Source organism: Magallana gigas, chromosome 1 (genome assembly GCF_963853765.1).
Source record: "Magallana gigas chromosome 1, xbMagGiga1.1, whole genome shotgun sequence".
NCBI lineage: Eukaryota > Metazoa > Mollusca > Bivalvia > Ostreida > Ostreidae > Magallana > Magallana gigas.
The window spans coordinates 31,604,393-31,620,427 of NC_088853.1; the positions used below are offsets into that span (position 1 = coordinate 31,604,393).

Here is a 16,035-nt window from a genome sequence, read left to right on the forward strand (position 1 = left end):
CATACAAAGTATTTTATCTAATGGATGCAGATATACAATAAATATCATTTGAACAGACTGGGTTTCTATTTATCTCATTAATTGGTATATATGTTTTTGAGTGTCAGTTCTTTGTGAAGAATCATTTACCATTTTTTTTTACCTACTGCCTGGGGGACATATTTAAGATTGCAATCATTTTATTTTGACAAGTAAGGCAACATAGACCCTTATTCTCTCTATATACATATTCTTGATGAAATATTGCCCGCAGAAATCATTGATACCGCAGGTCTTTTAAAAGTTTAAAAGGGTTACTAATATTCTGTAATTTCTTGTTAGTCATTACAAATGCTCTCGGAGCAACAGAGACACGCTTTTTCTGTGTCTCTTTGTTCAAATCAATTAAAGATGATACGATGATAGATCTGATTTTGCTAGCGATAAGTAGCATTCAAATTTGAAAAACAGCGTCCAATAAATCAAATTTAATAGCTTCCTTGTTCTTGTTTTTGTATAAAATTCCGCTAACAATTAAAAAGTAACGCTGCACAGGTAAAAATGTTACCTTTATCTTAAAAATGTCGAGATTATGTAATGCTAATGTACCTGTTTTAATTAGATATTCTTAACATTATATAAGTCAATAAAAAAGGTTAGGTTAAGAAGGCAAAAGGTTCTTCTGAATATTCCAAATTTAAAATTGCTGCAGGCATTAAACTGGAAATAAATAAAGAGGCATGGGGGTCAGTCTATACATACATGTAAGAACATGTTGTATTGATAAAATGTACTAACCAAACCGTATTATGCATAAGGTTTTTGTTTTGATTGTAATACTTTTTTATTCAAATCAGTAAACTACATTTTATGTACCATTTTTAGGAAGATTAAACTAAAAAGAAAATGAACTGTGCATGATGTACCAGTAAAGTAATTTCATGCATGTCTTTAACAAATTATTGCTATGCTATGGTATGCGATTTTATTGATATGCTATGAGATGAAAGGCTTAATCATAGGGTATGCTATGCTATGAGATTTGAACAAAAACGCCTCCGTACACAAAAGAGTTCCACACATTTCGAAGTAAAATTATGATAAAAAGCCAAATTAACAACTAATCTGCAATATGAACATTTATTCTTCCAAGTAAAAAAATTTAAAACCGAGTTAAAATCATGCTGTATGCTATGCTATGGTATGATATGACGAATGAGATTATATGAGTTTATATGCTTTGATATCAGATTCCAATGCTATGCTATAAGATTTCAATGCTAAGCTATGCTATGTTATATATTGTAATATATATGCTTGAACTGACTGTACCAGGCTCCAATTTCACAAAAAAGTGAAGGCAAATCTCAAATATTTAATTTTTTTTCTCAAATTTGTTAGAACTCAAATATTTGCATTTCTCCAAAAAAGACATCAATTTGAGAAAAAAAACCTGAAGCTACCACCATAGCAGACCGAAGTCAAATCTCAAATATGAAAATGTCATTAACATCATTAATACAATATTGTATTGTCTGTAATGTTCATTTATTAGATCAAGTCCACTCAAAAATCAGCGCATGTGCAATATTTAATGTAGGATTAATAAATATCTTTTTCATTAACAAAGTTGTTTTACTATATGATATATAAGATCATGTAGATATGTAATCTATATTTAGCATAACAAAGTGAACATTTTATGACTGATTAACATTTTATGTCTTTTGTTAATTAAGCCAATTTTTCCTCTGTTGAAACACTAAAAGACAATTGTTTGGGTTTTTTTTGTTGGATAAATTTAAAACAAACAAGAGAAGTTATAAAGGGCAGCCTGTGACAATGAAAATTCTTGACTCAGCTAAGTAAAAAAAAATCAGCTCAGCTGAGAATTGACTAAGTTTGATTTCAGAAACGCAAAATGAGAAAAATCTAAGCTGAGTAAATTCTCAGGATTTCACATTAAATTTAAGGTTTTATTTTGTGAAATCGGAGCCAGGTGCTCGAGCTAGTTACTTCTTTCAAGTATGAAGGAAGTGATTAGTTTATCTCAAGAAAACCATAACTATCTAGTGGAAAATGCTACGTTGTTAAATACAATGTAAATAGAGAACACGTACCAAATGCATAAACACTGAATATTCCTATAAAGTATGCAATAAACAACACAAGCTGCATCTTTGTGACGGGCATGGATTTCAGTACTCATACATACGGAAGTATATGGACATGCAAGTGATCTTACACAGGTAGAACCCCAATGTCTATTGCCAAATTAAATTGGGTCTTTCAAACTTTAATATGATCGATGGATATTTACCCTATTAATAGTCTGAACAAAAAGTGTCATAATATTTTTAAAATATCCTTTAGAATATCAATTCTACTGGTTTAAATATCACCTGCAGTGAACACGTCAGTTATATATTGTCAAATTACGATAAAAATCATTCAAATATTCAAAATGTTTCATCAGAATATAATCTGATAAGGTATAAAACATCGAACACTTATTGTGCATATATACTCTTCAAACGTTGAGGAAAAGTGTCATACATTTTGTATACCACATTTATTACATGATCCTTTTCGATTAACTAAAATAAAATTTAAAATAACATGTAGAAATTATACATGGATTGTCTACAGTTTATGTTCATTTTACTTTGGATACTGATTTGGAGTCAGTATTCATAGTTAATAATACCCATATCGATATTCCTATGGTCAGTGTCTGCCTCCGAAAAAAAATTGTTTTTTTTTTTTGGTATGGAAAACGTCTTATTCTATGAGACTATTTTAATGTTTCCAAAGACATACTACATGTATGTTGTGGTCAGCAACTTCATAAAGCCAATGCAGAAGGCTTTCCTCTCCGACACGAATATTGGCAAGACGGTAACAAGTGCTGTGGCCTATTTCACCAGGTAATTGTACGCGAGGACATTCTGACAGTTTTTTTTTGTTGCATGCATTTGTTACCAATACTAGGCACAGTATTCAACAATAATAGACCTCAAAATACAATACACTATTTTCTAGAGAATTTTTAAAATAGCAGTCTGGTTCCAGATAACCCCTTATTTATCAAATTTTTAAACATTTCTGTTTTAAAATTCTTATGAAAGTGAAATATTATTAAGTGAATGAAGTTTGTATGATTTTTATTGTAATCCACATAAATATGAAACTAAAATATAAAACAATTCTTTTAAGGCAAACTGCTGGACAAAATCCCACAAAAACCTGAAAATATAAACAATATTCGTTGGTGAATGGGATGAAGAAAAAAAATTGAATGAAATTGAAAAATTAAAAGGAAATACTTAATTATTGCAAATATCTTGGTATGAAAGATCCTGTTTAAGAGTTGTCTTTCTTTATTTTTCATGGTCTCAAATATCTTGGGATCAATTTTTTAATTAATAAAAATCACGAAGAAAAATTTAAAAAATGAACAAGTCTATGCTAAATATGTAGATACAAGATAAGTAGTGCTTATGATAATGTTTGAAGCTGAAAGATTATATTATTGATGAATGCATTATATATATTTAACTCTTCAGAACAAAATATTAATAGTTAATTATATTATAAATTGCATTTACTTTTTTATATACAATATCAATTATAAACAACAACCATACGCATATTAATACATACATTAGATGTCCATAGTGATCCACATGCATGTGTGTAAATGAAAAACATGCTCCTTTTCAGAATTCTGTCTTTCCCTCATTTGGCTTGCAAATCCGGGCTTCCACTGCTATTGCTACCTAGCTGTATCTATTTTAATCAAAATACATTAGTTTAATGTCAAAGTTTCAGTGAAAGTTTTTTACTGCAAATGTTTTTTTTTTAATTTGGGAAGTTAGGATCAATTCAAAAGATCGTACTACGGTGCTGTCGTTTTATATTCATCATACATATATAGTTTAAATGAAAATTTGACATCTGCTTACCGATATACCGATATCGATAATCCGCCACATATGTATGATCGTCTGTTGCATATGACATGACAAAAATGTATTGCCAATAGCAGCAGAGCAGGGAAACGGTATATTATTTAGATTCCACGCCACGTTTTCCGTACAAAACAGCTGATAATCAATGTTAGTTAAAATCTTTAAACAGGAAGAAAATTGACATATTTTCTAAGCGTTTTGGTGATTTCATTCCTATCTCATCTCCTTAGTTAGAAGAGTTCAATTAAACGGTGTATAGCTATTTTGTACCACGACATAATGCTATCAATCCGGAACACAATGGCGTTTCGAACGGAAGTCAGACATGTTGTGACGATGTAGCCTTCCACCTTAATGTACAAGACAGTAAGAGAGTTTAGAACGGGTCATCCGTGGCTGTTTGAAGTTTTATAATTTGAAGGGGCGTAATTCTGCCGAAAATTGCTCGATCGTACCAGAAATCGACGTTTACCTAGATAGTTCGAATCAATATGTCCGCGAAGAAAATAAACGGAAACTGTTGGTGGACAAACAGAAAGACTGACGGACATTAGGAAGGCAATATGCCTTTACTTCTTTGAAGGGAAGCATAAAAGTATTTGAGGTGGCTCAACCCACATTGAAAGAGTTTCTAAGATCAGCAGAAAATTACTTGATTAATATTATTATTTGGGATGCTCTACGTTTTTCTTAAGACTGAAAAAAAAAAGGTTGCACAAACGCAGGCGATGCAGTTTCTCTGTATGTATAACTTTGAATGATTTGTGTTCTTTGACAAAATAAGAAAAAAAGATGTTTCACCTTGATAAATGAATGGATTGTGCTAAAATGCGGTACGGAACAAACTATGATATGATGTTTTTACTTAATGATTAAACCAACACAAATAAAAATAAATAAATAAAATTATTTATTCAGAAAATGTACGATTTTTTCTCTTTTATTATTATACTTTAACAACTGCCTGGAAAATCAAATTAAGAGCAGAAAATACTGCTGAGATGCTTTCTTTGAAGGCAGTCCACCATTCACAACAAAGACAGTCTGTTTTACTGACCATGCTCACCAAGCATGTTAGTTGGTTGTATGGTGTTTCCTCCCATCGTTGCATCGCGGTTTCTCCTCAAACCATTATATCGGAGAAAAGCTGAATAAAAATGTAGTTAATCATTATTTAACAACAGATCTATCATTTTTATTTGTTTTGCATTCCTCATTATTTTACAAATGGTTTTATTACCTTTCTTCATGCAAAGCGATGTGTTAAAGATTTGTATTTCTTGGGTGTTGTGGTAGGGAGAAATATGAAAAAAAGGTCAATTTTAATTTTGACAGCAAAATGAGATAGGGAAATGAAGTACATGTAGCTACATTCCAACAAAAACTTTTAAATAAAACGCTAAAATAATCTGAAAAAGAAACCACACAACGTCTACAGCTATATTTTGTTCGTCAAATCAACGTTGCAAATATTTTATTAAGTACAAGCGCCTGGGCGAGTTGAAATTTAATATGAAAAAATTAAACAAAAGTGAACTGTTAAAAAATATTGGAACTATGTTACGTTAAAGTAGAAGAACATTAAAACAATTAAATGAAGTTGTTTTTGATTAAATGGTACTTGAAATAGCAAACAAATGATACAACCCACACTTAGTAAAGATGATTTTGGGTTTGATGTTTATCAATGATACTTTTCAATGATACTGTATCGTTTTTATAAGGTTATCTTTTAAAAACCCGTAAGATAGTATGATACACTAAAAATTAAAATTGAAAGATGATGCATTTAAAACAAGCCCCTCCGGTAAAAACCGGTAGGGGACTAATAAAGGTAAAATACCAATTTGGTTTCGAACTCATAAAAAAGTTATAACATATAAACGCGTTAACCAACTGTGCAACACTTTAACATGTAAGGCATTAATATTACTGACTAAAAGTATATGATAATGAAGCATATTTAATTTTAAACTTCACCTACACAATAGAAATACAAAACACGTGCCCTTACCTCTTCTTTTAGAATTAAAAGTATACACGGCCTGTTTATTTCCCCGGTAACTGATTGTTGCACACTTTGGTGCCCCATATTCTTTTATCAGATATTAGTTATAGGTTTAGAATTTTTATAAAATTTGATATCTCTGTAAATCTTTGAATATGAACAGTTGCATGCATGACAAAAAATAAGAAAGATATACTAGCGAAAAAAAAGAAACTGTGCATTATAAAATCAAGTATAATTTTTCTATATCTATTGTTTGTATTTATAAAATTTAAACAATCGATAATGGTAATGTTTTTGACAATATCGGATGGTAACCGTCCAGGTGCACGGACTTTTCCATGGTTAGTAAGCACATGTTGTTTATTGAAGAATTTGTACGCACGAGTTTTACGGGCCAACACTATTTGGAAAAAAGAATTGTAAAGGATTTGTTTAAACTTTTTTTGATAAGGAAATCACTTTAGTTTCAACAACATTTACCCCTATGTCATGCCACGACTCAACGAAAACCAACGTAATCGCGCTGTTGGGCTGCTGCAAGCTGTAATGGCACACAATACAGTAACAAGACAGTTTGGAGTTCATCGGAACACCATCCAGTCATTATGGAGACGTTTTCAACAATCTGGCAACACTCAGGATCGACCGCGCTCTGGGCGACCTCGTGCTACGTCATGTCAGTAGGACAACCACATTAGACTTGTGCATCTGAGAAATCGTTTCTAGACAGCAAGTTTGACTACCCGTAGCATTCCAGGGCTTCGACCAATTAGTCCAAGAACTGTGCGTAATCGTCTGCGCGAGCAAAACATCAGACCAAGACGTCCAGCAGTGCGCCCAGTACTGCCTTAACGTCATTGTGTCGCCAGACTAGCGTGGTACACACGACATCTGCGATTCAGAATACAGGACTGGGCCAATATTTTGTTCACTGATGAATCCAGATTTCATTTTGATAGCAGTGATGGCCGTTGAAGGGTGTATCGTCGCGTTGGGGAGCGTTACAAGGTCGCTTGTCTTGTGCAACGTCGACAATTTGGTGGAGGTAGCGTTAAGGTGTGGGGTGAGACATCAGCACGTGGAAGGACCCCTCTACAAATTGTCAATGGAATTTTCACCGGTGTACGCTATCGAGATGAAATTATGCAGCGTCATGTGAGACCCTTCATACAGAGACATCAAAATCACATCACTCTGCAGCAAGACAACGCAAGGCCACACGTTGCACGTGTAGTCAGGGACTTGCTTGTTCAACAGAAAGTTGATGTCTTTCCTTGGCCAGCTGTTTCCCCCGATTTGTCACCGATCGAGAAGGTCTGGGATGAAATGGAAAGAGGTTTTCGCCGTTTACCAAATCAGCCAGTGACATTGGCTGATTTAGGCCAGGCTTTAATCAACATCTGGAACAACATTTCTCAAGCATTTCTGAACACTTTAGTGGCATCAATGAGGCGTCGCTGTCAAGCATGCGTGAGCGCAAAGGTGGTCACACGCGTTATTAATTTTGTTAATTAAATTTCAAATAACAGTGACTTTCGAGTGTGCTGAAATTGATGTTATTCGAGGTTGACATTAATGTGTTATGAGATGTTGTTACGAATACATGTGTTAACAGTATTACAAAAAAAAAATTGTTCATTGTAATGTTTAAATGTTTTTTCGTATATTAAAAAATACAGTTTCTTTTTTCCGCTAGTATATTTAAAAAATGCACGAAAAAGCAATCAACACAGAAAATGAACTTTTCTTTTAATTTATCTTCATTTAGTTGTGCATTTGTTTAATAAAATACATTCATCGATGAATTTCTATCGCTTTGTTTAACATGTCGTAAACCTGGCTGGTCAACAAAGCAAACATACCAAAAAAAAATACTTTAAAATTTAAACTGTTTTAATTTTTCTTTTCTTCTTTGTCTTATTGGAGTAGGACAAGCCTCTTATTGATCTCATCCATCTATCTTTATAATTTATCTACAATAACCATGCGAGTTTCTTACCTCTTTTGTCCAAATTAAAAGATCTCACGACATTGTTATACCACAGGGGACCTCTCGAGGCACCGCTTGCCAGAAAAGCATTGGAAATAAGGCAGACCAGTAGAATCGAAGTCCAATTATACATGTTGGATGACCGAAGAAGCCTTTCACTGAATATAAATGAATGAATAAGGTTTACGCTTTATCTATCTTTAAAAATGTTAAATTAAGTTTCTTTATAATTTCTTGTAGACAAACTCACCTGCCAAAGGTGTGTATTCAATAGTTTACAATTGATGCAAACATAGCAACTTATATATTATTTGCATCCGTGCATAGTTCCGAGTTGGCACGTTTTACCTTAAAATAACTTTAACAAAGCAAATAATCGTGACATAAGGAAACATTTGAAATAGCAAGAGCTGAAAATTAACTTCGTTAAAGTAACACATGTTACCCCCCCCCCCCCCTTTTCAAAAAAAAAAAAAAGTAAAATAGAAATAGAAAATAACCTTTTTTATTGAATACGAAAGTGTTTTGACGGACGTAAATATTAAAAATAAACACGTTATGCACTATGTAGTAAGTGTTGATGTCAAATAACTAGTATTCTAGTTTTTTTATTGTTTGATTGTTTTTTTTTCGGGGAAAGGAGGGGGGTTTTGTTCTTCTTTTTTTTTTTTGGTTGGGGGGGGGGGGTCCGGTTCTTTTTTGTGGAGGTTGGTAGGGGGGGGGGGGGGCAAAAAAAGTTGAGAAACAAATAGATGAGAACATGAAAAATGCTTTAATAGTATCATTATATTTGTTTATTATTGTTAATATTTTTTGGTTTTGCCGATTACATGTTAAAATGACATATTTAAACAATCAATACATATTGTTTTCTTTTGCTTATTTTTATTCAATAATTTGATTTACGTTTCATATATTTTAGTAAATTGGACAATGAATAATGCAGAAAATATAGATACATGATGCCCATGTAGTACAAAGGTATATTTGTATAAGAAATGTCTAGCATTTCAAGCATTTCACCCCCCTGCCCCCCCCCCAAATTTCCATGCAAAATATGTGTTAGCGGGATATATTGAAATTTAAAACTCACTAAGTGAATTTTTGAATTTTAAATTTTCCTTTCTTTTATTTCTTTTTTGGTGAGTAAAAGATGTTAGCTTAGGTAGTTAAACGAAGGTTAATCACAAAAGTAGTTTCAGTATTGTTAAAATGTAAATACCAAAATAAGACGAAAGCTCCAACTATGTTTTAGAGTGGTCAAAATCCCATATTTTTTTTTAAATAATAGATAATGTATTTATCATACAACCGATGCAAAACACTGCCTCCAGATTAAATAAGATCTTATTTCGTAGGCTACATACACCTACTCGTTATTAAATTCAAATTTATATGAAGCCTCGTTTAATATACTAAATACACATATAAGTGTACTTGGGTAGTTTATGTTGAGTCCACCATACGTCTGACACATACATCTGTATCTTGGATCTGATAACTTTGGTGAAACATTTACAAATAAACGACCATGCACTTATGGTTTGTATGTACCTTTTTACTTAAATAATTCGAACAAAAAACTAACTTCGGAGACAAATTGTGTAAAAATAAAATAAGACTTGGAATTCATCAAGTATTCCCTAGGTCATTTTTACTCCACCTTTTACTTTAACACAAATCTTAATATGAAAGTGATTGATATATTTATCCGAGCCTCTTCGGTTTGAGTTAATAATTTTGAATGAACATATCCTATATGCTTCATCAAATATATCTTAAAAACACATTTTAGCAAATTTTGTTGTGTGGTTTTGTCACTTAACTTACAATTGACAAGTTTCAATCGTTTTATCAATCTAAAGAATATCTACCTATATCTATCTTTTTATCTTTCTTTCTACTGTTTATCATTTGTCTGCGCATGTTCATAAGCTCGTTATCAAGGACGTAAGTCTTGCCCTCACTTAGTCCGATACTAGTGTTTACGGCCAGGCATACGCCTCTTAGTGAAACGCAGTTTACGCCAGACTAAATGTTGGCGTACGTCCTGAGGCTTAACTCTAGTTTCGTCGTATCTTACGCCTTTTAGTGATTTAGTCATTTGGAGGAGCATATCTTATTACTGCATTGTTTAGTCCAATGATTTTTATCAGTTGGAATTTCAGTTCACGTTGTCTGTGCAAAAATAGTACTTTGTATTGAGCTGACCAATGACATTTCAAGTTGTATAATGTATTGTTTACATGCGTATCATTGATGGATGTGTTGGTCCTACATTATGATAATGGTGGAAGATGAAGTGGTTGTTGTTTTCATTGTGTGATACGGTTATATGAGTTTTGGGTAAAGTGTTTTGATTTTATTTGAATTTTGTTTTGTTTATTGTGGATGTATATTTAATTTATAATGGCAAACTCTTCTTGAAATATCAAGAGCAAGTTCAGCCAAAAGGGGGAGTATGTAACCAGGGTTTTAGAAATAAATATGTATTTGCGCTTTAGCATTTGTTTTGAGAGTGTCCGTGTGAGTGTTTATTTTTAGCCCAGCGACGACCGACTTTATCTATAAATAAATGCCTCATGACGACCGACATGATATCTAAAACCAGTTCCACCTATTTCTGTCCATATGTTGCACTAAATGTTATATGTTAAATACCTGGACACTTTTCACTTCAGTGTCCAGACAGACAGATCGGTTAAAATCATAATGAAATATATATTGTCTGTCTTGGGGAAGCTGTCCCGGTAAGGAATTTTAATAAATGTAATTGTGTAAGTGCTTTATGTTAAATGATTATGTATTGAAGATATTCGATGTGAAACGACCACATTTTGTACCTATTAAATGAAAGGTCCGATATTCTTAAACATGATATAATATTGAAGGTGTTATTTTGTAAAAATACTCCACCAAAGGAGTTTTCACAATTTTGATTATGGTCCACCTAATTACATCTTGAATTTTGTGTTGAAATCTATGGAAAACGTGTTTTATTAAGATACTGTAAAACGTAACTTAATTAAACTTTCTCTTTTTTTTTAAATATAAAATAAAATGAACCATTCACCGCAGATATATTGACGAATTCAAATTTTCCTCTTATTTTTCATCAAGGGGATATGATGTCTTTGTGAATTTAAGGCTGCTTCGTATATGTTTTCAGTCATGTGATTTTGGTTCATTTTACCTTCATTGGTATCTAGCAATACATTTTTAACTAGTTTAAAATGATTCAAAATTGGTCAATGTCCCTTCATTATACATTAAATACCTTAAATATAATAATTGATTATTACAGGTTCTTTTTTATATAACGTATAATTCTACTGAATGAAGTGAACATTTGACCAAATCAAGTTGTCTAAGTTATTTCTACCGACACAGGCTACATTACGTTATATCAGTTTGAACGATCATAAGGAGTGTAATAGTAATACCGATACATGTATGAATCTCTTTAACATGTTTCAACAGCATATTTCGTCCATAGTTGGTATTTGCAGCACGATCTGTCTACACTCTCTGAACATGTCAGGAGCTGCTGGTACTAGTGGCAACAGGTGACGGGTTTGGTGTATCCGATTCTGGAAGGATAGTCTGCAGAAGAGCACTTTCTTGGGAAAGGCTGTTTCTAACAGATGTCATCTAGAAATTGCTGGACATTTTCTTCACCTAACCTACATTAGAAAGCAAAATCATAAATGATAATCATATTAGTTGTGTTATAAAACGTCTTTTAAGATAATTTTACCATTTGGAAAATAAAACATTACCTGCAGCCATGAAACTGTCAAGAAAATTGTCGTATCCAAAAACTGACGGGAATGATTTTTCACTCTTATATGTTGCATCTGTGATATAAAATAAATGATAATACAAATATCCTACTTTTTAAATAAAAATAACCAAAAAAATCAACTGAAATGGGCATTTATGTACATACAAATTGACTACCTGTTTGTCCTTTTAGTTTTCCCTGCTCTTTTTGCTGTTTAGATCTTAAATTTTTTAAAGGAATACAATTTGACTCAAATTTATCGATTAAATAAAGATCATGCTGATCATGAACATAAAGAAAAGACGTTACACATTAATGATATCATTGTCATAAAGGTTGTAATAATTTTATAAGCAAGGGCATCTTAATTTTAAAGTAATGGTGAATGAAAAATATATCACCTAGAATTTTGTTACCAATTGTTTCTGCTATCATTCACATTTTTAAGTTGATTTTGTTGATTTTAATTCATTTTTAATTCAATAATATGCTATTTTGCATGACAAGTACATGTAGTTTCTAATTTGTATTTGAATTACGCACATTTTTATAATATGAATTTATACCTTTTGGACAAGAATGTTGATATACCCCCATATGAATCATGTTAAATAATATATAAAGATAAAATTAATTCAATCGATGTATCATTAAAACAAATATTTCTCAAAAATTGTATGGATCCAAGCAATATTGAACTCTAGTCTCGTTCAACCTAACGCTCGGCTGACACCGTAAATGTCCGACAAGCAAAAGATACTCTCTGTTTGTCGGAGATTTACGGAGACAGCCGAGCGTCGAGTTGAACGAGACTATATTGAACTCTGGCGTTGGAATTCACACGACTACAAACAATATCTAAATTGTTCGTACCATTTGAAAACTGACTATTTTGAAGGTATTTATAAATAACTTTCCTTGAAAAACAATGCTTTAGCATACATTACATCGAATTTATCAATTTTTTTAAGAACTAAGTCTTGTCAGCAGCGATGATTTTTGCTGAGGTCCAAACACTCTTTCACTTACGGTTTGTCTGAGTAACTGTATAGGAGAGTTGATAAAATCAACTACCAATTATGGCATAATGTCTGCAAACAGGAAATGTTTCGCAACATTATGTCCGCCATTAAAAAAACGTTGCCTCATTTTTTGTTAAGGTCTTAACATTTTGTTTGCCGCCTTTAAATTTTGAAAAAAATTGTTTTAGGTCCATGCACGTTATAAATTGTGGTATAATGTCCGCCATCATGAATGTATGTTTAAATCGTAAGTCGTTATGTCCGACATTAAAGAGGGTTATCCTATTTTTAAAGTTTCGCCGCAAACAGGAATGCATGTTTACATCGTTAGTCGTAATCTTATGTCCGACATTATAAAGTGTTCTCCTATTTTCTAAATGTTACATTATACCCGCCGCCTTAACTTTTGGAGAAAACCTATCATGTCCACACTAAAATCTGTGGAAAAAATTATGGCATAATGTCTGCAAACAGGAAATGTGTCGCCACATTATGTCCGCCATTAAAAAAATGCTCCCTTTTTGTTTTAAATTCGTAACATTCTGTTTGCTGCCTTTAAATATTGAGGGGAAAAATCGTTTTATGCCCACGTTATCAATTTTGGTATAATGTCCGCCATCATGAATGTATGTTTAGCCTGATAGGGCATACTTTACCGCCGAAACACTCTACAACTACCATTACAACTACATGTATCTCTTCAATATGATTATGATGCAACAACATAAGGTGCAGTTCAGGGAATCGGATCCTATCATTTCAATATGACGTCTGGTTGATTGATGTTATTTATTTTGAACACTGTAAATAAAAAGAGGTATATGCAAAAATATATTTAAACATAGATCAGATAGAGATTCGGCAGCAGCATCATAATTACACCCTTTTGGTGGATCATATTTTATCTTAGAATGGTATGTATTGTATGGTATAAACGGTTATAAATATAATTGTAGATTTTGCTCAATATCATATTAAGAAAAAACTTCGTAGTCCAAACAAAATTTTATAAACCACGAGTTTTTGGAGTGTCTTTGGGGCCAGTTATAAGCTGTGGTCTTTTAAAGACACCTTTGTTTCCCCTACTGTTTTAAAAATGTGGAAAATTGCTTGAAATTTGCCGTGTAGCTTCTGATCATCTGACTATTGAGTATAAAATGAATGATTAAAACATTTTGATGCGAATGATTTTAAAAGAGCAAAATGTTTTGTTTTCTTTTGTATTGATTCGTGAAGGAAAATTGTGATGCGATAGTAATGGTCAAAGGAAAAATTATTATTGAAATCGATGTTTAGACGAATAGCATAAAAAATAAAAAAATATGAATGAAAATTTCCTTCCCCTCGTTTATTAATTTGAGTATTTTTAAAATATACAACAATATCGTAAAAATAAATGCCAAATGTATCTAAATGTCCAGAATCCGTGCAATCGAAAGGATATGCATGTTACATGTAATAAGTTTGTCATAAATATGTAATTCATGCATTTAGAAGCTTAAGGCTAATTCTTTGATGATTTTTGTGGCAATCTCTGATCTTTAATATAATTTCTGCACCAATTTTGTTTTATCATACTTTCATGTTTAATACTGATACATTGTATCTCATTGGTAATGACACAGTCGATAATCCATTCTTTTTCCTTCAGCGTTAACAACACACTTGGCAACGGGTAACAAAACGAATTGTGAATTATGTGCGAACGGTTCGCTGTAAAGTTCACAATATTTGTATATAAAAGCAGTAAACCTTTCTCTAAAATGAAGACATTCGGTATAATAAAATAAATTGTGCCTATTTCGGAAGGTACATGTAACAGTTGACATTGACAACCGGAGAAAAACTATTGGCTGCCGACGCGAATCCCCCAGACAGGCATCATTCATATAGTGTTATATATTTGTACGAAATAGAAATTCATTTTGCATGGTTGTTCAAGCTTGTCACCATGACCGAGCCTCTGTCCAGTAACAACAACAATACTATATGCAATACAATATTTATATACAAAAATTACAAATAGACAAAAAAGTATCGGCAATACACGAGGCGAGACGGTCCTTAGGCTATAATCCTCCTGTCTCAGCCCATCACCATGCTACCCTGAATCATCGTCCATTGTGTCCACCAGCACTTCACCTTCTCCAAGTAATCAACTTCCGGAAACTCTTCCGGTCGTCCACCATAGGCCGTCAGTCACCATCACCTCTCATGCCAATACACAGAGTCTCGTCCATGCACAGAATGTGACTAACCCCGGGACACCTCCTGGATATTTAGTTACCAGGCAGTTACACATGTGTGGAAATTGTGCGCTCTGTCCAGAGCTGCAGAATTTAAACATTATAAAGCCCTAACAATGCAGGTAGAATGACCCAGGCTGAGTCTGTTATGCTGACCAACGCAAGACTGAAAAACATGAGGCTCCATACGGGATAAAAAAGTTTATCAAAACACTGGGGTTCAGTACGATGATTGTGACACGGTGATTGTGACAATGCTTATATTTTTTTTAAAATATTGGTCCTAAAATATGGTTTCAATATCAACGATGTCTAGGCTCAATTTGAAATCTTAAACAAACACTTAAACATAAGGGGATTGCAAAACACAAAGTGTAAGATAGGGAAGATTGAAAAATTGAACTAGTGTTAAAGTACCATTTGCAAAATGATTTTTTTATTCTTTTTTTTCAGACGACACGGTAAAAGACTATCAAATTGTTCCATGAGATTTATAAAAAAAACACGTGCGTATTTTAGTATTCATGGATACATTTAGTGCTTAAGGAACTTCATAACCATTAATATATCATTTTTTAATGTAAGTAGGTAATACATGCATCATAAAACAAGGGATCACTGCTGGCGTATTATTCGATATATGATCTGCAATTGATTTATGCAGCGAAATGTCGACCAACGAGTTCCATTTTATTCACAAGGCAGATTTAAATACTCGTACACAAATATTATCGCCGACATAACTTTCTGACTTCTTGTTTGAATTTGTTATCAAAGAAGTAATAAACGAACGGATTAAACATTCCATTTAACGCGGCAATATCAGGAAAATAAATATTGAAGATATATTGATCATTTGAGATTTTGTTTTCAGGACGCAAATACCTTGATATTGCTGATATGATGACGTTTATTAACATGGCTTGGGTGCTTATTACTAACAATGCTGTTATGATGCAGAAAGCCACGGCTATTTTAATGGCCTTTAATTCATCGTTCGTCTTTTTCGTCTTCGAGAGATTCGGTTTAGCT

The 16,035-nt window shown here is 32.7% G+C and overlaps 3 long non-coding RNA genes across 3 annotated transcripts in view; 2 read left to right on the forward strand and 1 right to left on the reverse strand.

Moving 5' to 3' along the window:
- LOC117687290 (uncharacterized) overlaps window positions 1-16,035 on the forward strand; it is a 259,261-nt gene that overhangs the window by 93,726 nt on the left and 149,500 nt on the right. The window lies entirely within an intron of this gene.
- The window catches only part of LOC136270000 (uncharacterized), a 149,272-nt gene that overhangs the window by 77,633 nt on the left and 55,604 nt on the right, over window positions 1-16,035 (forward strand). The gene's annotated exons all lie outside the window — the stretch shown is intronic.
- Window positions 3,155-4,082, reverse strand: LOC136273692 (uncharacterized). Its single transcript, XR_010711916.1, has 3 exons — window positions 3,953-4,082; window positions 3,643-3,762; window positions 3,155-3,225 (listed from the first exon to the last, which is right to left on the reverse strand). It is a non-coding gene; the product is annotated as an uncharacterized lncRNA (long non-coding RNA).